This window comes from Rattus norvegicus, chromosome 1, assembly GCF_021556685.1.
Source record: "Rattus norvegicus strain SHRSP/BbbUtx chromosome 1, alternate assembly SHRSP_T2T, whole genome shotgun sequence".
Classification (NCBI taxonomy): domain Eukaryota; kingdom Metazoa; phylum Chordata; class Mammalia; order Rodentia; family Muridae; genus Rattus; species Rattus norvegicus.
In genome coordinates, this window is record NC_141534.1 from 18,628,484 (window position 1) to 18,652,540 (window position 24,057).

Here is a 24,057-nt window from a genome sequence, read left to right on the forward strand (position 1 = left end):
GTTTTGATTTGCATTTCCCTTATGACTACAGATGTTGAACATTTCTTTAGGTGTTTCTCAGCCATTCGGCATTCCTCAGCTGTGAATTGTTTGTGTAGCTCTGAAGCCCATTTTTTAATAGGGTTATTTGTCTCCCTGCGGTCTAACTTCTTGAGTTCTTTGTATATTTTGGATATAAGGCCTCTATCTGTTGTAGGATTGGTAAAGATCTTTTCCCAATCTGTTGGTTGCCATTTTGTCCTACCACAGTGTCCTTTGCCTTACAGAAGCTTTGCAGTTTTATGAGATCCCATTTGTCGATTCTTGATCTTAGAGCATAAGCCATTGGTGTTTTGTTCAGGAAATTTTTTCCAGTGCCCATGTGTTCCAGATGCTTCCCTAGTTTTTCTTCTATTAGTTTGAGTGTGTCTGGTTTGATGTGGAGGTCCTTGATCCACTTGGACTTAAGCTTTGTACAGGGTGATAAGCATGGATCGATCTGCATTCTTCTACATGTTGCCCTCCAGTTGAACCAGCACCATTTGCTGAAAATGCTATCTTTTTTCCATTGGATGGTTTTGGCTCCTTTGTCAAAAATCAAGTGACCATAGGTGTGTGGGTTCACTTCTGGGTCTTCAATTCTATTCCATTGGTCTATCTGTCTGTCTCTGTACCAATACCATGCAGTTTTTATCACTATTGCTCTGTAATACTGCTTGAGTTCAGGGATAGTGATTCCCCCTGAAGTCCTTCTATTGTTGAGGATAGTTTTAGCTATCCTGGGTTTTTTGTTATTCCAGATGAATTTGCAAATTGTTCTGTCTAACTCTTTGAAGAATTGGATTGGTATTTTGATGGGGATTGCATTGAATCTGTAGATCGCTTTTGGTAAAATGGCCATTTTTACTATATTAATCCTGCCAGTCCAAGAGCATGGGAGATCTTTCCATCTTCTGAGATCTTCTTCAATTTCTTTCTTCAGTGTCTTGAAGTTCTTATTGTACAAATCTTTTACTTGCTTGGTTAAAGTCACACCGAGGAACTTTATGTTATTTGGGTCTATTATGAAGGGTGTCGTTTCCCTAATTTCTTTCTCGGCTTGTTTCTCTTTTGTGTAGAGGAAGGCTACCGATTTATTTGAGTTAATTTTATACCCAGCCACTTTGCTGAAGTTGTTTATCAGCTTTAGTAGTTCTCTAGTGGAACATTTGGGATCACTTAAATATACTATCATATCATCTACAAATAGTGATATTTTGACTTCTTCTTTTCCGATCTGTATCCCCTTGACCTCCGTTTGTTGTCTGATTGCTCTGGCTAGAACTTCAAGAACTATATTGAATAAGTAGGGAGAGAGTGGGCAGCCTTGCCTAGTCCCTGATTTTAGTGGGATTGCTTCAAGTTTCTCTCCATTTAGTTTAATGTTAGCAACTGGTTTGCTGTATATGGCTTTTACTATGTTTAGGTATGGGCCTTGAATTCCTATTCTGTCCAGGACTTTTATCATGAAGGGGTGTTGAATTTTGTCAAATGCTTTCTCAGCATCTAATGAAATGATCATGTGGTTTTGTTCTTTCAGTTTGTTTATATAATGGATCACGTTGATGGTTTTCCATATATTAAACCATCCCTGCATGCCTGGGATGAAGCCTACTTGATCATGGTGGATGATTGTTTTGATGTGCTCTTGGATTCGGTTTGCCAGAATTTTATTGAGTATTTTTGCGTCGATATTCATAAGGGAAATTGGTCTGAAGTTCTCTTTCTTTGTTGGGTCTTTGTGTGGTTTAGGTATAAGAGTAATTGTGCCTTCATAGAAGGAATTCGGTAGTGATCCATCTGTTTCAATTTTGTGGAATAGTTTGGATAATATTGGTATGAGGTCTTCTATGAAGGTCTGATAGAATTCTGCACTAAACCCATCTGGACCTGGGCTCTTTTTGGTTTGGAGACCTTTAATGACTGCTTCTATTTCCTTAGGAGTTATGGGGTTGTTTAACTGGTTTATCTGTTCCTGATTTAACTTCGGTACCTGGTATCTGTCTAGGAAATTGTCCATTTCCTGCAGATTTTCAAGTTTTCTTGAATATAGGCTTTTATCGTAAGATCTGATGATTTTTTGAATTTCCTCTGAATCTGTAGTTATGTCTCCCTTTTCATTTCTGATTTTGTTAATCTGGACACACTCTCTGTGTCCTCTCGTTAGTCTGGCTAAGGGTTTATCTATCTTGTTGATTTTCTCAAAGAACCAACTTTTGGTTCTGTTGATTCTTTCTATGGTCCTTTTTGTTTCTACTTGGTTGATTTCAGCTCTGAGTTTGATTATTTCCTGTCTTCTACTCCTCCTGGGTGTATTTGCTTCTTTTTGCTCTAGAGCTTTTAGGTGTGCTGTCAAGCTGCTGACATATGCTCTTTCCTGTTTCTTTCTGCAGGCACTCAGCGCTATGAGTTTTCCTCTTAGCATGGCTTTCATTGTGTCCCATAAGTTTGGGTATGTTGTACCTTCATTTTCATTAAATTCTAAAAAGTTTTTAATTTCTTTCTTTATTTCTTCCTTGACCAGGTTATCATTGAGTAGAGCATTGTTCAATTTCCACGTATATGTGGGCATTCTTCCCTTATTGTTATTGAAGACCAGTTTTAGGCCGTGGTGGTCCGATAGCACGCATGGGATTATTTCTATCTTTCTGTACCTGTTGAGGCCCGTTTTTTGACCAATTATATGGTCAATTTTGGAGAAAGTGCCATGAGGAGCTGAGAAGAAGTTATATCCTTTTGCTTTAGGATAGAATGTTCTATAAATATCTGTTAAGTCCATTTGGCTCATGACTTCTCTTAGTCTGTCTACGTCTCTGTTTAATTTCTGTTTCCATGATCTGTCCATTGAGGAGAGTGGGGTATTGAAATCTCCTACTATTATTGTGTGAGGTCCAATGTGTGTTTCGAGCTTTAGTAAGGTTTCTTTTACGTATGTAGGTGCCCTTGTATTTGGGGCATAGATATTTAGGATTGAGAGTTCATCTTGGTGGATTTTTCCTTTGATGAACATGAAGTGTCCTTCCTTATCTTTTTTGATGACTTTTAGTTTAAAATTGATTTTATTTGATATTAGAATGGCTACTCCAGCTTGCTTCTTCTGACCATTTGCTTGGAAAATTGTTTTCCAGCCTTTCACTCTGAGGTAGTGTGTGTCTTTGTCTCTGAGGTGTGTTTCCTGTAGGCAGCAGAATGCAGGGTCCTCGTTGCGTATCCAGTTTGTTAATCTATTTCTTTTTATTGGGGAGTTGAGGCCATTGATGTTGAGAGATATTAAGGAATAGTGATTATTGCTTCCTGTTATATTCATATTTGGATGTGAGGTTATGTTTGTGTGCTTTTCTTTTCTTTGTTTTGTTGCCAAGACAATTAGTTTCTTGCTTCTTCTAGGGTATAGCTTGCCTCCTTATGTTGGGCTTTACCATTTATTATCTTTTGTAGTGCTGGATTTGTAGAAAGATATTGTGTAAATTTGGTTTTGTCATGGAATATCTTGGTTTCTCCATCTATGTTAATTGAGAGTTTTGCAGGATACAGTAACCTGGGCTGGCATTTGTGTTCTCTTAGGGTCTGTATGACATCAGTCCAGGATCTTCTGGCCTTCATAGTTTCTGGCGAGAAGTCTGGTGTGATTCTGATAGGTCTGCCTTTATATGTTACTTGACCTTTTTCCCTTACTGCTTTTAATATTCTTTCTTTATTTTGTGCGTTTGGTGTTTTGACTATTATGTGACGGGAGGTGTTTCTTTTCTGGTCCAATCTATTTGGAGTTTTGTAGGCTTCTTGTATGCCTATGGGTATCTCTTTTTTTAGGTTAGGGAAGTTTTCTTCTATGATTTTGTTGAAGATATTTACTGGTCCTTTGAGCTGGGAGTCTTCACTCTCTTCTATACCTGTTATCCTTAGGTTTGAACTTCTCATTGAGTCCTGGATTTCCTGTATGTTTTGGACCAGTAGCTTTTTCTGCTTTACATTATCTTTGACAGTTGAGTCAATGATTTCTATGGAATCTTCTGCTCCTGAGATTCTCTCTTCCATCTCTTGTATTCTGTTGGTGAAGCTTGTATCTACAGCTCCTTGTCTCTTCTTTTGGTTTTCTATATCCAGGGTTGTTTCCATGTGTTCTTTCTTGATTGCTTCTATTTCCATTTTTAATTCCTTCAACTGTTTGATTGTGTTTTCCTGGAATTCTTTCAGGGATTTTTGTGACTCCTCTCTATGGGCTTCTACTTGTTTATTTATGATTTCCTGGAATTCTTTCAGGGGTTTTTGTGACTCCTCCCTATGGGCTTCTACTTGTTTATTTATGATTTCCTGGAATTCTTTCAGGGATTTTTGCGATTCCTCTCTGTAGGCTTCTACTTGTTCTCTAAGGGAGTTCTTCACGTCTCTTTTGAAGTCCTTCAGCATCATGATCAAATATGATTTTGAAACTAGATCTTGCTTTTCTGGTGTGTTTGGATATTCCATGTTTGTTTTGATGGGAGAATTGGGCTCCAATGGTACCATGGAGTCTTGGTTTCTGTTGCTTGGGTTCCTGCGGTTGCCTCTCGCCATCAGATCATCTCTAGTATTACTTTGTTCTGCTATTTCTGACAGTGGCTAGACTGTCCTATAAGCCTGTGTGTCAGGAGTGCTGTAGACCTGTTTTCCTGTTTTCTTTCAGCCAGTTATGGGGATAGAGTGTTCTGCTTTCGGGCGTGTAGTTTTTCCTATCTACAGGTCTTCAGCTGTTCCTGTGGGCCTGTGTCTTGAGTTCACCAGGCAGCCCACTTGCAGCAGAAAAGTTGTTCTTACCTGTGGTCCCGAGGCTCAAGTTCACTCGCGGGGTGCTGCCCTCGAGCTCTCTGTGGCGGCAGCAACCAGGAAGATCTGCGCCGCCGTTTCCGGGAGGTTCAGTGCACCAGGGTTCCAGATGGCGTTTGGTGTTTTCCTCTGGAATCAGTAATGTGTTCAGCGTGCAGTCTCTTTTGGTCTCCCAAGCGTGTCTGCCGCTCTGAAGGTTTAGCTCTCCCTCCCACGGGATTTGGGTGCAGAGAACTGTTTATCCGGTCTGTTCCTTCAGGTTCCGGCGGTGTCTCAGGCGCAGGGGTCCTGCCGCTCCTGAGCCCTCCCCCACGAGAATCCAGAGGCCTTATACAGTTTCCTCTTGGGCCAGGGATGTGGGCAGGGGTGGGCAGTGTTGGTGGTCTCTTCCACTCTACAGCCTCAGGAATGCCCACCTGACCAGGCGGTGAGGTCTCTCTCCCACGGGGTCTGGGAGCAGAGAGCTGCTGCGGGCTAGGATCCGCGGGTGTGGGACTCCCGGTAAACATAGGGAGTGCCCGGTCCTAGAGGAAATCTGCTTCTGTGTGTCCCAAGTTCACCAGGCAGGTCACTTGCAGCAGAAAAGTTGGTCTTACCTGTGGTCCCAAGGCTCAAGTTTGCTCGCGGGGTGCTGCCCACGAGCTCTCTGCGGCAGCAGCAACCAGGAAGATCTGTGCCGCCGTTTCCGGGAGCTTCAGTGCACCAGGGTTCCAGATGGCATTTGGTGTTTTCCTCTGGAATCAGTAATGTGTGCAGTGTGCAGTCTCTTCTGGTTTCCCAGGCGTGTCTGCCTCTCTGAAGGTTTAGCTCCCCCTCCCTGTCCTTTACTTCTTTAAGGGAGTTATTTATGTCCTTCTTAAAGTCCTCTAACATCATCTTGAGATGTGATTTTAAACCAGTATCTTGTTTTTCCAGTACTTGCTGTGGTGGTAGAACTGGGTTCTGATGATGCCAAGTGGCCTTCGTTTCTGTCACTTAGGTTTTTGCAATTGCGTCTGGTTATCTCTGGTGATAGCTGGTTTTGCTGTCTCTGACAGTGGCTTCACCCTTCTGTAAGGCTTTGTGTCAGCACCCCTGGGAGACCAACTCTCTCCGGGTGGTATCTGGGCACAGAGAGCGGTGGCACAGGGTCACCTACAGGTACAGACAGAAAATGCATCTAATCTTTTTCAATCAGTTCTGATTCCCCAATTCCTCTTTGATATTTTACAGCTTACAGATGAAGCATAAGAATAAGGCCAACCCTGAGTGACAAACACATTTTATAAGAGAGAGAATATGTGAAACGGCAAATTATGGTCAATATATGTAATATATATTACGTCTAACACACACATATATGTAGTTCATAAATAGGAAAATAGGAAAGGAAATGAACTTCATACCCATTGACCTTATTTCTGCTAGTGATTAAGATCCCATAATTTGTATGTTTAGTTTCTTCCTCTTAGTAGCCATTCCTTTCCTTTTTCAGTAAGCACTTTCTGTGTCTCATCTTGATTTTTCCCTCATGAAGTAATTGTAAAACTTAAGTTTTAAAGGCTGAATGAATAAGATCCTTGCCTTCATTACATTGAATATTTTTTATTAGCCTCCGACATTGGACACATGACTATTGAGGATATTCAAAAAAATTCCTTAAATACTATCTTTCTTAGGTCTTTTTTTTTTTTTTGGCTTTTACTATGCTTTAATAACCATCATTATCCCTGCAATTAATACAGGAAATTCATCCTTCTCTGCTGGTTTGATGGTAAAAAGAACTCAACTTTATATGGTAGAGTTTAATCTACAAGTTCCATCTGGTTTTTAAAAACAAAACATCTAATCCTATACATTTAAAACATTGGCAAGAAGAATTCATATTCTTGTGATTGGCTCCTTAAGGGTAACAGAAAAAGACAGGAACTACCTCTATTCCTAGCTCTATAATTCTTTTGATCCATGTGCTTTTGGTTTTAGGGGAAAGATAGTGTCATACTGGCTGCTGGTTACAAATATCTATATCTATATCTATATCTATATCTATATCTATATCTATATCATCTATATCTATATCTATATCTATCTGTATATATATTTGTATATGTATATATGTATGTGTATATGTTTAATCTTGCAAGAGTACTCCACAGCTGTCTGCAGCAAGCCAACTCACACTGATAAGGTATATGCTTAGACAAATGAAATGTATGGCTGTGAGCCTTTCTCTCATTTTTGGATGGTATGTGTGTTCTTTGACTATAGGCGAAGTTGAGTGGCTATCATCAGAGAAAAATCGAACATTCCTTTAGCCACCGTTAGTAGTTAATACCAACGTAGAATACCCAGGGAAGGCAATTATTATCTATGCTTATTTTGGTGAAACATGTTGTTCATGCTTCTATGATGGAATTAGTTAACTTGGTTCTCAGGTTCTTTGGGGAGTAGCACTAACAAACTGAATCAGCCTGTTAGGTAGCCAGCAATTGCGGTAGCAAGAACAGACTTGTTGAAGGGAGAGCTATGTATTTTAGCAAAATGTGTAACATTTGTACCCGATGCCTTGACTGTTTTGTGTATGAGCCCATTGGTCAAGGTTGAGTGGCTAGAGACAGGGTCCTTAGTATCAACAGAAGAATTATCTGTGTTTCAGGATATGAAAGTGCTTGGCAGGTGACATCTGCTTGTGAGAAGAAACTTGAAGCACCATTTCAAACTCTTATGCATTCACATTTGCTTATTACTTTTTATTTTCACTCCCTTCTGCTGGTTCTTTCAAAATCCTAAGGCACACTATAGCCATTATCCATTGTTTATTGTGGGGCTCTCTTTTGCAAAAAACAAACAGAAGCAGCAGTTCTGGCGGCAAGGAAGATCTCTTTCTCTATCCTCCTTAAGGGCCATTGCATCTAGGGATTGAAATGTTATAGACAATCCGTACAAGATTGTTGGACATATTTGTAAACCAGAATTGACTTGTTTTGCTTTTGTCACCTGATCGTGAACCCCCTCCCCATTCTCAGGTTTAGTGTCAGATATAATTGTTAGTATAGACTTCTGGTGTTAAAAGTCTGAAATTTTATGTCAGTTCAAATTGTACTCAAAGTCTCATTTTCTACTTTGGTTACTAAGAAGGAAAATAAATGCCAACGCCATGTGAGATTTTTGAAGCCTCCTCTTGAATACACATTCCTAGAACAAACTCAGTTTTATCTGTGGTTGGAATATAAAATATCTCCCCAAAGGACTGTTGGGGTATTGAAGGATTGGTCCACATCTGGCATCACTGTTGAGAGGTGACTGGGTCATAAGGACCCCAAGTTCATCAGTGGGCTAATGTATTGAGGAGTGCAGAGTTGCTGAAACTCGTAGGACATGGGACCTCATTAGAGGAATCATTATGTAACTCGTTCCATGGAGAGAGTGATCTCTGGACTCTTCCTCTTCCTCATTCTCTGCTTTTTGGCTACTAAGATGAGCTCTGCCTCTATCAGCCCCACAGAGTGCTGTCTATGATGTCCTGCTTCATAGAGAGGCCCCTTAAAATAGAGCCTGGGAACAGAGACTGGAACCTTGGCCACCAGGAATCCCTAATGAATATTTCCTGCTTCAGTGGGGTTTTTCAATTGTGTGCCAGAACAAGAAAAAGTGACCAATGCACCAGATTACTTTGATCGTGCAGGACTATCTGCTCTTAAAAATTTGAAATTTAATTGACGTTTAATTTTTATTTAAAACTGTATCCATCTTCACTCTTTAATTTAATATATTTTGACAAATGTATACTTTACCCATGACCTCCAGAAGAGGCATTATGGAACATTCCAGGGTACAGACCTGCCACAGCTCATTGTCCTGTTGTCATGCAGGGCAATCTTTTGTTACAGATTCTCCTAAGTACATTTTAGAGCTAGAATGACAGTTTCAAACACTAAATGTGTAATTCGTTTTACAAAGAAGTTTAAAAGAGTTTTCAAAATGGTAGTTTGGAAACTTTCAATTCCCATCAGTGGTGTACAAAAGCCCATCGCTTCACAGTCTTGTCACCCTTTTAACTCATAAGACTTATAAAATGTTAATAATTTTTATTACATATTTAGTGATATCAATGTTAGTTTCATACTGGTTGCTGATGTGTTACTGTTTCATATACTTATTGAATATGAAATGCTTATCTATTTATTTTGGTGATATAAAAGCTTTATCTTTGTCAAATACATCTATTATGATTGTTGACTCCCAGACTGCAGCACAGTTCTTTCAGAGAACCGTCATTTCAATCTTGATGAAAGACAATGATCAACATTTTTCTTTTCAGCTCATACTGCTATATATTATGCAAAAAAAACCAGTAACCAAAAAATAGAAATAGTGTATCGAAACCACAGACTTTCTCCTAGGCTGGCTGGCTGGCTTGCTTGCTTTATTTATTTATTTATTTATTTATTTATTTATTTATTTATTTATTTAATTTATTAGTTTTAGCTTTCAAACTTGGGTTGCAAGTGTTTTAAAGATTTAAAACATATTTATATATTCATAGGAGGGGATATGGAGGCAAAGTTTAGATCAGAGACTGAAGGAATGGCCATTTAGAGCCTGTCCCACATGTGGCCCATACAGCCACCAAAACTAGATAAGATTGATGAAGCTAAGAAGTGCATGCTGACAGGAACTGGATATAGATGTCTTCTGAGAGACACAGCCAGAGCATGTCAAATACAGAGGCAAATGCTAGCAGCAAATCATTGAACTGAGAACGGGACCTCCGTTGGAGGAAGTAGAGAAAGAATTGAAAGAGCTGAAAGGTTTTGCAACCCCATAAGAACAATACCAACCAACCAGAGCTCCCAGGGACTAAACCACTACCCAAAGACTATACATGGACTGACTCATGACTACAACTGCATATGTAGCAGAGGATGGCTTTGTTGGGCACCAAAGGAAGGAGAAGCCCTTGGTTCTGCCAAGGTTAGATCCCCAGTGTAAGGGAATGTTGGGAGGGGAGAAGAGGAGTGGATGGGGAGGGGAACAACCTTATAGAAGAAAGGGAGGGAAATGGGATAGGGGGCTTCTGTCCAGGAAACTGGGAAAGGGAATAACATTTAAAATGTAAATAAAGAAATATCCAATAAAAATATTTATTTAATGTGTATGTATTTGTATGCATGTATATATGTGCACAGCATGTGTCTAACGCCTGTGAAGGCCAAAAGAGGATGTTGGATTCCCATGGAACTGGGATTATAGATAGTTGTGAAGACTGGGAACTGAACCTGTGGCCTTTGGGAGGGCATCCTTCTCTCCAGCCCCAAGGCCGTGAGTTTTCTTTCTTGACAGTTACTGTGTTGGATTTTTATGGCTTTTGCACTGTTACCATCTCTAGTTTACTTTGTCTTTTTGTATCAGGGATGTCTCTATTTCAAATCTTTCCTTGTTTGGCTGGCTCTGTATTAAAAGATTTATTGCCTTTGTTTACACGTTCTATCATCTGCGTAATTTGGAAGCCAGCTTTGATGTATATTCCTACTCATTATGAGTCTGATTTCCCTGTTCTCTTTCTGTCCCTACAGCAGATTTTGTGAAATTCATCTTGCTGGAGCTGGATGTTTTCACATTACTATAAATGTTTTTGAGATTTATTCTGGCACATGGTGAAGTTACCTGAAAAATGATTGGTTGTTCTGGGCCTTGTTTTTAATCTTCGTTATGAGGGATTCTGGCACCTAGCTTTTTATTCACACCACGAATGTATATGCCTATTCTTTCCAAAGTCTTGTTTTCCTTTTATGACTGTTGAGAAGAATTGTTGTACTTGGTCCTGAGAAAACTCTTACCCTTCCTCTCCCTCTCCCAATGCTTCTGGGTTGCTCTTTTCGTTACCGTTGTGTGTTAGTTATTTGACAATTTCACTTATGTGTATAATGGATTCTGGTTGCTTTACATGCATTCTTAATATCCTTTCCATCTCCACCAACCTCCTGTCTTCCATCACCACCAACCCTCTGCCCTCAATCCCTACCAACCTCTTGTCTAACATCCCCACCAACCCTCTGCCCTCAATCCCTACCAACCTCTTGTCTAACATCCCCACCAACCCTCTGCCCTCAATCCCTACCAACCTCTTGTCTTTCATCGCCACCAACCCTCTGCCCTCAATCCCTACCAACCTCTTGTCTAACATCCCCACCAACCCTTTGCTCTCAATCCCCACCAACCTTCTGTCTCCCATCCCTACAAAACTCCTGTCTCCCATCCCTACTAAATTTCTGTCTTCTATCCCTCTGACCTCCTCTCTCCAATCCCTCTGACCTCTTGTTTTCCTTATCTATGTTTTTCCTGGTTTCATGACTTTTGGTTTTGCTGCATGAACCACCTGTGTGGCCATCCAATGGAGACTGTCAGTACAAGTTGTTCGTTTTTGTGCCTTGAGATTCTCCTCATAGGGATTCACCAATCAGGATTGAGGTAAAGGCTGGAGGAGAAGGAATCCATGAAGATTTTTGACCATCTTCCTGTACAACTCTCTTCTTTTATACTTTGGCCAGGAAAAGACACTTTTCTCCAAAGAGACTTCAGCAGCTAACTAGGGAATACACTGTATCTGAAATGATGACATCAGCAGTGATACCTGTCAATATCAGGGCACCTCCTACTGTCACCATCTCTCATGCCAGGAAAGTTCTGGCCAGGTGAGTTAACTCTTCTCCCCTGGACACGGCTAGACATTCCCTGTGGGCCTCTCTCTCTTGAGATTCTCATCCTTTGCTGCATTCTGATGCATGTTTTCTTTAGTTATAACTGCACGGTTTCCTTATTCCACCCATACTATAATCTTTGCTAATTACTCATGTGAACTGAAAGTGGTCAAGGACACCGGCTGCTCCACCGAATGATCCAAGTTCGATTCCCGGCACCTGCATGGAAGTTTACACCTATCTGTAACTCCAGTTCCTGGGGATCCAACATGTAGGCAAAACACCACTGCATCTAAAATAGAAATTTCCCAAAATCTTCATACACAAATACCGACACTCGAATGAGTTGCTCTTGTAATAGAGTAGTTGGGTGAGTATATTTTGATTTTTAAAAAATCATTTTAAATTTCAGAGATGAATTTCAGTGTAAACATTATGACTTCAAGTGTCATAATTTAAGAATGACTGGACATATTACTAGCATTTGCTATTTTATTTCACAAGTTCCTTTATAATCTCAAACTTTTTGAATATCATTTATCTGCGAATTATTTCTCATTTGATCTTAACTTTCTTATTTTTGTTATATTTGATTATCTAGAAATTTTTACACGGTGAAAACCATTAATGTTTCCATTCATTATTCTTTATCTAATTCAGTTCCTATGCATGAATTCATCTTTATTTCAGGAAACTGAAAAAGGCATTAAACTATTTTTTGCTTATTTAAATATTTAAAAATATTTTATATCTTCAGATGTGTTAGAGTGCCATGTCATCTCTCATCATCTCTTTCTCTTATTATGAAACTGTACCTGATTTCAACAGGGAGAGGCAGAGCAAGATGGTGTCAGAGTAAAACCCTCTGACTATATGTTATCTAGAGAGACACCAATCTGAACAGTTATAAAGACTGTCTTTACAAGAGCTAAGAAAGCCAGGTAAGAGATAAAAGGGCTTGTTTTTTGTTTGTTTGTTTGTTTGTTTAGATTTATTTATTTTATGTATGTGAATACATTGTAGCTGTCTTCATACCAGAAGAGGGCATAAGATCCCATTACAGATGGTTGTGAGCCACCATGTGGTTGCTGGGAATTGAACTCAGGACCTCTGGCAGAACAGCGTTCCTAATCCCTGAGTCATCTCTTCAGCCCAAGTGCTTGTTTTTTAATATAGCAAAATTGAAAGACTATTATAAAAGGCAGGAAGGAAAGACAGGTATTACCTCCCCACCTCTAAGGAACCTAGTACACAGAGATACCTTCTTGTTGGAGAAATGGAGAATTAAATATAGGCTTTAGATTTAAAGGCTAGTGTCAGGCTTAATGATATAGTATCATATTAGTTCACTGAAACCAGGTTCTCTGGTAAACCCCTCTGATTTTATAGCCAGGCAGTCTGAAAAGGGCTGCAATTGCTCCAGGAAGATGTTAATTATAACTACTGTCTCTCCCCAGCCTTGTGTTGTAGAGCTTGGAACAGAACTCCATCCACTGGGAGGGGTGGGGCAAGACAGAAGAGCAAGCAAAGGCTTTGTCCTAAAGTCCAGCACCAGAGTTTTCATAGTAATATCAGCACAGAAACGAAAAGGGTCTGCACTAACAGGGCCTCTAGGCCAGATCCAGCATTACAGAGCCAGGTCTACTTTCTAGAATGATTCAAGTTTGAACTGAAATAATTTCTAATTTGGAATAAGCCTGAGTTCCCCCTGTCCTCTCACTGGAACTGTGAGCGGTGCAGGATCCTGCATCCAGAAGACTTAGGCACAGTTTTCTTTAATAAGAAACTTAGGTGGCCAAGGGACTGACTTTACCAACGTTCCTTCTTTTCCAGCATCACAGTGTCTCATGGGAACCCATGTGCTTGATATACGATGGAGGAGTAAGCACAAGACTGGTCTGGATCTTAACTATAGAATGATAGAATTTAACATTTGAATGATCTTCCTAGCCCTCAACTCCAGGCGTGCCCATAGCTAGACCCTGTGGAATAGCTTCAGTGCCAGGGAAAGACACAGAGCTGAGTCAATTCTTATATCACTCAAGTAATCATTGCCTGTAGCTAACTGCAATGGTCTTGAACTTAAAGTAAAAGGCATAGCTGGGAAATCTTGGTCTGATTGCAGTGATATGCTTATAGGTTCAGGGTGCAATGAAGCTTGTTAGAGTAGCCACAGAAATGACATAGAGCCATGGGTTGTCCATCCAGATTGACTCTGTCCTTGCCTCTATACAATCCTGAAGGGCCTAACCACAAGCCTGTCCTTAGACAAAACATCTGTCTCAAGTCGGCTTCCAGGGTGATGCCTCTGAGTAAACAGGACCCTTTACAGGTACTCTTCTGTTCCTTCTTGAATGGTGCTTTGACAGTGTATAAACATAGGCTTGGGTTGTCCTCTAATGCCAAAAGAGTGACAACAACAGTTGGTCGCCAAGCAGTCTGGATCTCTGAAGAAAAGGAGGATAGAAGGGTAGTCTTAGCGAAAATAAGCAGCCTGTTTAGTTGTTCTGTAAAGAGGAATCGAGAACTGGATGCACCTTCAATATGAATCCACAGATGCAGAAGCAGAGACAATGGAAGATTTATTCATTGAAAAGAAAGTGGCACCTACCATTTGGGGCTGATGCAAAGGCTCAGAGCTACCAAGCTTTATTTCTTTCCTGGGTGGGCCCCACATGGCATAAGAAGGGTATTGACTCCCAGAAGATCCTCCTCTGGCTTCAACATATGTGCTGTGTGCAGATGAACACATACCTGCAAGTGTGTCTGTGCAAACAGACAATAAATGAATGTTATTTTTTTAAATCCCAAAGCTAGAAGTGATTTCGAAAGTTTTCTGCAGGAAGAGCAAATAGAAAGTTGAGGAAATATGTTTGACATGATTTATAAATAGTATGCAATGTATGTGTGTATCAAAACATTTCCTATTGCCCCATCGGCATGGGAGAGTATGCTAAAATTAATAAAATTAATAAAACTAGGAAAAGAGAAGGGGGAAGGCTTGGGAGGTGTTGAAATAGCTTAATGTAAAATTAAAAATCCCAAAGCAATTCTTTCCTTTCTGGATCCTAGCCCATCACATGGCTTACCCATAGCATTCTCCGTGGTATTAACTGCACATGTATTTATTTTATTGTCTCTGTGGTGGGAGCAAAGGGCAGCTAATAAGGTCTAAGACGGAGTAAATTGACAAGGTATCAGGCAGAGGAAATGACCTTTGAGAAAGAGAATAAAGCATTTGCATGTATATTTAAGGTGTCAGGCTTGTTCCAGGGGGTATGTAGAGTTTTATTTAAAGAAATCACTTTATAATTACTTGTAACAAAAGCAGCCGAAATATAAAAGCATGTGGACTTAAGTTTCTGAATTCTCTTCTATGCCTTTAACACTAATTTTCTTTCTGAGATATGTGTTAGTCTTGTGACTTAAATATAAGCTGCCTGGCTTTGTAGGTGGGTGTGGTGAATGCAAAGGCTGATACTAAGAAGTCTCCTATTTTGAGTGGGAAGGGCTTACGCGCCAGGCAAAAGGTTGTGCTTCTTTTCATTTCCTCACACCATCTCAGGTTTTCTCTCTGTTGCTTGCTGCACAGAGCACCAAGGCTTCAGGCACAGAAGAGGAAAATAAAGATAGGAGAGCAGACAGTTTTATGCACAAGCTACATACTGGTTCAATAGGAGAGGCATAATCATTTCTGGCTGCTGTTTTTTAATTAGTACTTCACTTTTCTTATCTATTTATTTTATCTATTTATTTATCTATTTATATCTGTTGTATAGCAGAAGAGAGTACTTTAACATCCACTTCTATCCATCTATCTATCTATCTATCTATCTATCTATCTATCTATCTATCTATCTATCTATCTGTCTATCTATCTATCTATTATCTACCTACCTACTTATCTACTATCCATTGATCCATCTACTTATTTATTTCAGACAGGGTTTCTCTGTGTAGCCCTGTAGACTCCTTGTCCTCTGTGGGTCACTTAATCTTTCCTACAACTCTTTTCAGTAAGACTCCTTGAGCTTCATCTACTGTTTGGGTGTGAGTTTCTCAATCTCTTTCCATTGGCTACTGGTGGAACTTCTCAGAGAACAATTATGCTAGGTTCCTATCTGCAAGCATAATGGACTATTGGAGTGTTGGAGATTAGTTCTTGCACGTGGATAGGTCTTGATTTGGGGACGTCATTGGATGGCCATTCCCTCAGACTCTGCTCTTTCTTTGTCCCTGCACATCTTTGTAGGCAGGACATATTTTTGGATTGAAGGCTTTGTGGGTTAGATGATTGACCTTATCCTTCCAGTGGCGGTCCTGCCTAAGAGGAGTGGCCACTTCAGGATCCATACCCCTACTGATAGGAGTCTCAGCTAGAGTTGATCCCTTAGACCCTCTGGGGCCCCTCCCCATCCCGGGTCTCTGGCACATCCTAGAGATTGCTCCCATTGAAGATGATCTCCCTTCTTTCTCCCCTGCTTTCTCTCCATATGACACCCTCCTCCACTCCACTCCCTTTTGCATCTTCCACCCAATTACATTAACCTTCGATATCTATTTTGTTTCCCCTCTGAGAAAGATTCAACCATTCCCTCTTGTGCTTTCCTTGTTATTTGGCTTCTTTGGGCCTGTCGATTATAGTATGGCTATCCTGTACTTTATGGCTAATATCCACTTTAAGTGAGTACATACTCTGTATGTTTGACTTACCTTTACTCAGGATGATATTTTCTTTTTTTTTTTTTTTTTGGTTCTTTTTTTTTCGGAGCTGGGGACCGAACCCAGGGCCTTGCGCTTCCTAGGCAAGCGCTCTACCACTGAGCTAAATCCCCAGCCCCAGGATGATATTTTCTAGTTCTATCCATTTGCCTTTGAAACTATGATGTCCTTGTTTTAATGGCTGAATAGTATTCCATTGTGTAGACGTACCACATTTCCTGTATCCATTCTTCAGTAGAGAAACACCTACATTGTTTCCAGTTTCTGGCTATTATGAATGAAGCTGCTATGAACAGAGTTGAGCAAGTGTCCTTGTGGGATGGGGGAACATCTTTTGGATATATATCTAGGAGTGGTGTGTCTGGATCTTGAGCTATTCCCAATCTTCTGAGAAACTGCCAAATTGAGTTCCAGAGTAGTCTGTCCTCCCACTAGCACTGGAGGAGTGTTCCCGTAGCTCCACAACCTTGGCAGCAGGTGCTGTCACCTGAGTTTTTAATCTTAGCCATTCTGATGGGTGTAAGGTAAATCTGAGTTGTTTTGATTTGCAATTCCCCGATGACCAAGGACTTGAACATGTCTTTAAGTGCTTCTTGGCTATTCAAGATTCCTTTAATGAGAATTCTCTGTTTAGCTCAGGGCCCCCTTTTGAAATTGGAGTATTTGGATAGTTAGTGCCTAATTTTTTGAGTTCTTTATATATTTTGGACATTAGTCCTCTGTCAGATGTAAGGTTGGTGAAGAACTTTCCCCAATCTCTTGGCTGCCATTTGTCTTAATGATATTGCCCTCTGACTTACAGAAGCTTTTCAGTTTCATGAGGTCCTATTAATTAATTCTTGACATTAGTTCCTGAGCCATCGATGTTCTGTTTAGGAGGCTGTCTCCTGTACAAATGAATGCAAGGCTATTCCCCACTTCCTGCTCTATTAGATTAAGTGTGTCTGCTTAATGTTGAGGTCTTTGTTCCATTTGGACTTGAGTTTTTTGCAGGGTGATAAATATTGATCTATTTGCATTTTTCTTCCTGTAGACATCCAGTTAGACCAGCATCATTTGTTGAAGATGGTCTCCCTTTTGCTTTGTATGGCTTTGGCTTTTTTTTGTCAAAAATCAAGTGTCTGTAGGTGTGTGAATTTATTTCTTTGTTGTTAATTCAATTTCATTGATCCACCTGTTGGTTTCTATACCAATACTATGCAGTTTTTATTACTATTGCTCTGTAGTACAGCTTGAAGTCCGTGATAATGATAACTCCAGGGGTTCTTTTATTGTCAGGATCATTTTAGCTATCCTAGAAGCTGAGCTTGTTCTTTCAAGATCCGTGAAGTATTATACTGGAATTTTGACTGGGATTACCTTGAATCTGTAGATTGCTTTTGGTAAGATGGCTATTTTCACTATGTTAATCCTACTGATCCATGAGCAAGGGAGTTCTTTCCACCTTTTGTTATCTTCTTCAGTTTCTTTCTTCAGACTTGAAGTTCTTGACCTACAGATCTTTCACTCGCTTGGTTATGTACACCAAATATTTTATATTTGTTCAGGGATATTGTAAAATGTGTTGTTTCCCTAATTTCTTGGCACATTTATCATTTGTATAAAGGAGCACAACTGATTTCTTTGAGTTAATTTTGTATTCATTTTCTTTGATGAAGATGTTTAGCAGCTGTAGGATTTCTCTGGTAGAATTTTTGGGGTCCTTATGTAAACTGTCATATCATCCTCAAATGGAGATACTTTGACTTCTTCCTTTCCAACTTGTGTCCCGTTGATCTCCTCTAGTTGTCTTTTTGCTCTGGCTAGAACTTCAAGTACTATGTTGAATAAATAGGGAGAGAGATGGCAGCCTTGTTTTGTCCCTGATTTTAGTGGAATTTCTTTCTCTTCATTTAGTTAGATTTGGCTATTGGCTTGCTGTATATTGTTATGATTATGTTTAGGTATGTGCCCCATATCCCTGATTTCTCTAATACTTTTAACATGAAGTGGTGTTGGATTTTGTCAAAGGCTTTTTTAGCATCTAATGAAATGATCATGTACATTTTTTCAGTTTGATTACATTGATTTTTTTTCTATATTGAACCATCTCTGTATCCCTGGGATAAAACCTACTTGATCATTGAAAATGATGTTTTTGATGTGTTCCTGGACTCAGTCTGCAAATATCTTATGGAGTATTTTTGCCACAATAGTCATAAGATAAATTGATCTGAAGTCCTCTTTCTTGGTTGAGTCTTTGTGTAATTTAGGTATCAAGGTGACTGTGGTTTCATAACTAACTTGTAATGGTACCATGGTAGGGATGCTTTCTATACCTAATTCAAGGAGGAAAATTATATTACTTTTATTATATAAACACTAAATACTTATATACTCATGGTAACATAGATGGAGCAGGCACAAAAACCTATCTGTCTGTGTGTCTTAAATTCTGACTCTAGAAGCCATGGCACCAACCACTGTATATACAATCTTTTATCAATCATTGAATGAATAATTAAAATATATAACAGCAAGTTATTATGTACATATGACATACTCAGCAAATGCTTATAAACAATTCATTTGTCATTAACAATTGATTTTTTTGGTAGTTCTAGAGAGTAAATATAGGGTCTCACGTGGGCTAGGCAGATGTTCCTCTACCACTGAGCTCTAACCCGCCTTTTACAAGGTTTTTAGCTTTAGACAGCATCTCAGTAAGTGGCCTGGCAGACTTTAAACTTGTAATTTCCCAGTTTCCATCTCTCAGTAGCTGAGATTATAGCCTGTATTACCATGCCAGGCTGCATTTCCAATCAGAACTCATTCCATGGATTTCTAAACAACAGCTTTTTGGTCAATGGGAGTACTGAAGAGCTTGAATCTAGTCTGCCTTCCTGGTTATAGGTGTGTCCGGGTCCAGATCAACTTTGAGCAAGCAGATCTATTTGTATTTTAGTTGTTCATTACATTCATGATTTTCAAAGTACCCAGACCTTTCAGAGTTCATTTCTTACACCCCAGAGAATGAAAAGATATATGAACTTTCTAGTATGCCCTGGAGAATTGACCCAATCAGAATGCTTCTCTCAATGTTTTCCCAGCAGGCTTTTTTTTTTAATGTGAAGAAGTGCAAGCGTATTGAACCCAAAGTCAAGTTATAGATTCCCTAAAGAAAGCATCATAAAAGCAACCGATCCATTTTTCTTCAAATTTCCAAACCCGTTTTCAGCCATTTGCTCAAAATGTTTTCTCTCTTGCTCTGCAAGAATGTTATGGGCAGTGCCTGACTCTCCCTGTGGTATTCATTTTCCATTAGCTTCCCATTGATTTTCAGTTATGTGTACACAGTACTGCAGGAGCATAAACCACGAGTACCAGACTTGAAGTTCTGGTGAGAGACTCCTGCGATATGAATATTATTTGTGGCCTCTTTTAAAATTGTACTTAAAGGGAGTTGGGACAAGTAGGGTCAAGTCTGAGTAATGGTGTATATAAATTATAGTGGGAATGTCTTTGGAATCTTGGGATGAAGGATGCTCAAATAGGAAGGACATGTCAGAGTGGATAGAGATGAGGTTTTGAAAATACGACATTGTAGAAGGTAAAACAAAATGTAGCTCTTGAAAAGAAAGGGTATCAACAGATAGGAGGAAAAGCCATGAGTAGGGGTGAGGAAGAAATACACAGCGGACTGTATAGCACCTAAAAGGGACATCATGTTTGAAAGAAGTGACATCTTGCAAGGTATTTTTACCTTAGTTTGATTAACACTGCCTTTATAATGTCTAAAGACATTCAGATTTTTATTGTTTTGCTGTAGATTCTCAGGAGCCGTGTGTGAAAGTCAGAATGACATGGACACACACTGTGCAAAAATACTTTATCTCACTAACCTCAGTTAAATCATCTGTGGGAAAGGCTTCTGTCTATGGCCGACTGTTTTGACTATGTTAATTGCGGTGGAGTGGTTCAATACATCATGGATGGCACCATTCCATGGGCAAGGTTCTAGAATTGTACAGGGGTGGAGAAAGCCAGTGAAGCATTACTATGTGTGCGTTCATAATGGGTTGTGACTCATTGCTTCAGGTTACGGTACCTTGATTTCCTCAAGATGATGGAACTTGGAGCTAAAGCAAACCCGTTCTCTCCTGGGTTCTTTTTGCCAGAGAAGATGCTAACATATTAGAAGTTCTGACAGCTAGCAGAGGTAGAATTCCTTTAAAGGTGGCCTATGATAACAGGGTCTGCTGAGAGATGACAGGATTGAGTGGCTAGGGCTCGATGCTAAAACAATAGCTGTACATGCGTAACTTCTGAAGCTCGGGACAGAAAGAAAAAAGTATAGTAAGATTTCTTTATGTCATAGCTTCATTTTGGACAGTTTGTGAGACTAAGATTTCTTGTGTGGCCGCCTCATTTTGGACAGTTTCTGACTACAATCAACTGAGCTAAAACCGAAACTGAGGACTTTTTAGTTTTGTTTGCTGCATCAAATCTGATAGCATGGTGATTTTTTTTTTTAGAATTCAATATTGTATTCTGTGTTCATGTAATATTTTTGGAAACAGAACAAAATTATAGATATAAAAAAGTCTTGTCACACTGCTGAAAAAAGTGCGTGTAGCAGCTTTGGACAGTGTTAATCCTCACAACATCACCTTTGAATCACCTTTCTCAATACAAGGGGATTATTTTCCCCCTAGAATAAAGGCGTGGCTTTGGAAGGACAGGCTGGATACTGATGATCCTTATTTTCATACCCTTCTCTCCCTTATGCATCCAAGAATTTTATGGACTTAATTGTTTGAAATACTTTTTGGGTGATATTTACCACATTTTGTTTTAAAAGATTAAGAATTATTTAGTTACTTCAATGGGTGTCATTTTGTCACCCTGGCTGGCCCGCAACTCACTATGTAGATGAAACTTGCCTGCAACTCTCGACCCCCTGCCTCTGCCTTCGAAGTGCTTTGATGAAAGGCGCGCCCCACTATGTTTGTCTTAAATGCCTTATATTTCATGTATTTTTATCGAAAAGTTCTTTCAAATGCAGGAAATAACACTGATTTTTTTTTCTTTTTTGGACAGATTGGGCTGAATTGGGCTGACAGATTCCTGGATTACAACTGATAAATAGTTTTTTCCTAATAGTGGAACTTTTTGAACTGTTTAATGACTAATTTGAAAAACCGAAGTCTTTCTCCAGGCAAACCGTAAGCTGCAAAGGAATGAAGCACCCCACATACAAATTCTCTGAATAGCAAAAGGATCCTTACGCAGGGAATGCATTTTCCCATCCCCACGCTCTGGCGGGACTACATTCCCTCCTGCTGTTAATCAGGGAAATAAGATCACTGGGGACCAAGATTTCCATCTCCACAGATATGACTGGTTACTGTGATTGTTTTGGTTCCGGGTCTTGACCCAGTCTTCTTTTCCTCCTGTGTGCTGAGATTTCAGGCTGGGGCCACCATATCTGCCTACATGAGAGAATTCTACACTATAGAAGTTGAACTTTGCAAAGAGTTAAGCCCTCAAGTTTTGTCTCCTCAAGATAGCAGCTCAATTGCAAAGACTTTGTCTAAGGTGAGAAAGGGAGGTAGTGTGTGGAAATGTTTTATTTAAAATGGTGAGCCTCTGAACCATTTCTATTATCAACACAATTTAACCTTCTACATCTAGCTTTCTCTGGCCATTGGCCACTCAGATTTCTTTCTTCTTTTCTCTCTCATTACGTTTTTTTTCTTTCTTTTTCCTTTGTTTTGTTTTTGGAAACAGGTTTCTCTGTGTAGCCCTTCTAGACCAGGCTGGTCTGGAACTCACAGAAATCAACCTGACTCTGCCTCCTGAGTGCTGGAATTAAAGGCGGGAACTACCATGCCCGAATGTGGGAGCTAGAATGCTGTTACCTAGTGCTACATGCCAGGCAGAGTGAATTCAACAACAAGCAGTAAAATAGTTTTGTAGTAACTTAGTCACTTAATACCTTACTGATATTTACTAGTACTTGCTTACTAGTAATGGTTGGCTGTTTCTTGATAATATACTTAGCAATAATGGGAAGAAAATAAAATGAAGTATTCTGAGTCTGGCAATTTTCATTTAATGACTTTAGGGCCAACAAAGATGGCTTAGTTGGTGGGGGTGCTTGCTGCCAAGACTGATGACCTGAGTTCAATTCCCAGGACTCACATGATAAAAAGAAAATGTAGATTCTACAAGGTGTCCTCTGATCTCTACATACTCCATAGTGTATGCATGCACACACTGTGAAAACTCTACTTGTTCATGTATTTTACAATAAAATGAAAACAATCATAAAAGAGTCCATATTCTTTTCTTAAAAAGATTTATTTATTCTATACAAGTACACTGTAGCTGTCTTCAGACACACCAGAAGAGGGCATCAGATCTCATTACAGAAGGTTGTGAACCACCATGTGGTTGCTGGGATTCGAACTCAGGACCCCTGGAAGAGCAGTCAGTGCTCTTAACCACTGAGCCATCTCTCCAGCCCCATAGTCCATATTCTTATGGAAGAAATATGACTCATCCAAGACAACACAGAAACTCATGTTTAGAGAAAAATATATTTTACTTATTAATTTTCTCTTCATAACGGTAGAATATTAGATAAGTTTAACCTAATGGAAGGAGGGCTTATACCAGCTCACAATTGGAAGGGGAACAGACTATCCTCATGGGAAATGCTTTGGGGAAATAGTGGGGCAAGCATGTCTGGATCAAGGCACTCTCCCCCCAACTCATTTTTTTAGCCTGTGTTTCATTTCCTAACAGGCACATCACCTCCTTAAATACTCTCACCATCTGAACCATCATAGTTGTCTGACTGACTTGCAAGTTGTTGTATCCCTTAGTACTTTTCATTCTTCTTAAGGAATATCTTGAATCTTACCAGTTCTGGACTTGAATCGCAAGAAAATCAGGCTATTCCCTGTGACCTAGCACTTACTAAACACACAGAAAATGTACGAAAAACTAGATTTCTCAAGGTTGCAAATGATATGATTATTAATTTTATTAAGTAAAACTCTGGAAAGCATGGAATGGCCCTCCCTAAATAGGTATTTCTTTCTCATCTGAGGCTACAGACATTACGTGAATGTCGACCCAATTCCTCCCTGAAGTGTTGCTGTTGTTTTCATTTCGGTTTTCTACTTTCATTCTGTACTTCCCTTAATTCTCTCCATTTGTTTAGTTGTTTTGTACTAATGGTCACCCACTGGACATTGCTTCCAATGTTGATTTGGATATTACCTTTCAAAAAACATTTTATTTTCAGTTATTCCAACTCAATTCTTCTACTTTCTTAGGTGCTACAGCTCATTTTGAGCCAATAATCTAGCATGGTCTCTGAGCCAAAAGACATGTTGACGATTATTATTATTATTTTTAGTTTCTGTCAAACATCACATCATGGTCCCTAATTGGACTAAGAGAAATAGCTTAGTTCTTAATATGCTTGCCATGCAATCATATCAATTGATCTTTTCATATGTATTGTATGTATGATATATATTTGTATGATATGTACTGGCACCCAAGGCCTGGTTGCTCCCAGGAATGAGAGAGTCTGCATATACACAAGTGATGCTATGTACTCTTGTCTCCTCCCCCACCCCAGTTATCCAGGATTGGTGAATAAAGATGCCTACAGTCAATAGCTGGGCAGAAAAGAGATAGGCTGGGTCTTCAGTTCCTGGGCTTGGGTGTCAGAGGGCCCATAAGGAGAGAAAAGAAGGTGGAGAAAGGAAAAGAACATTATAGTTTATGAGTCAAGCAAGCATTTCTTTGAGGGCTGGCCAATTGGAGGTAAGATCAT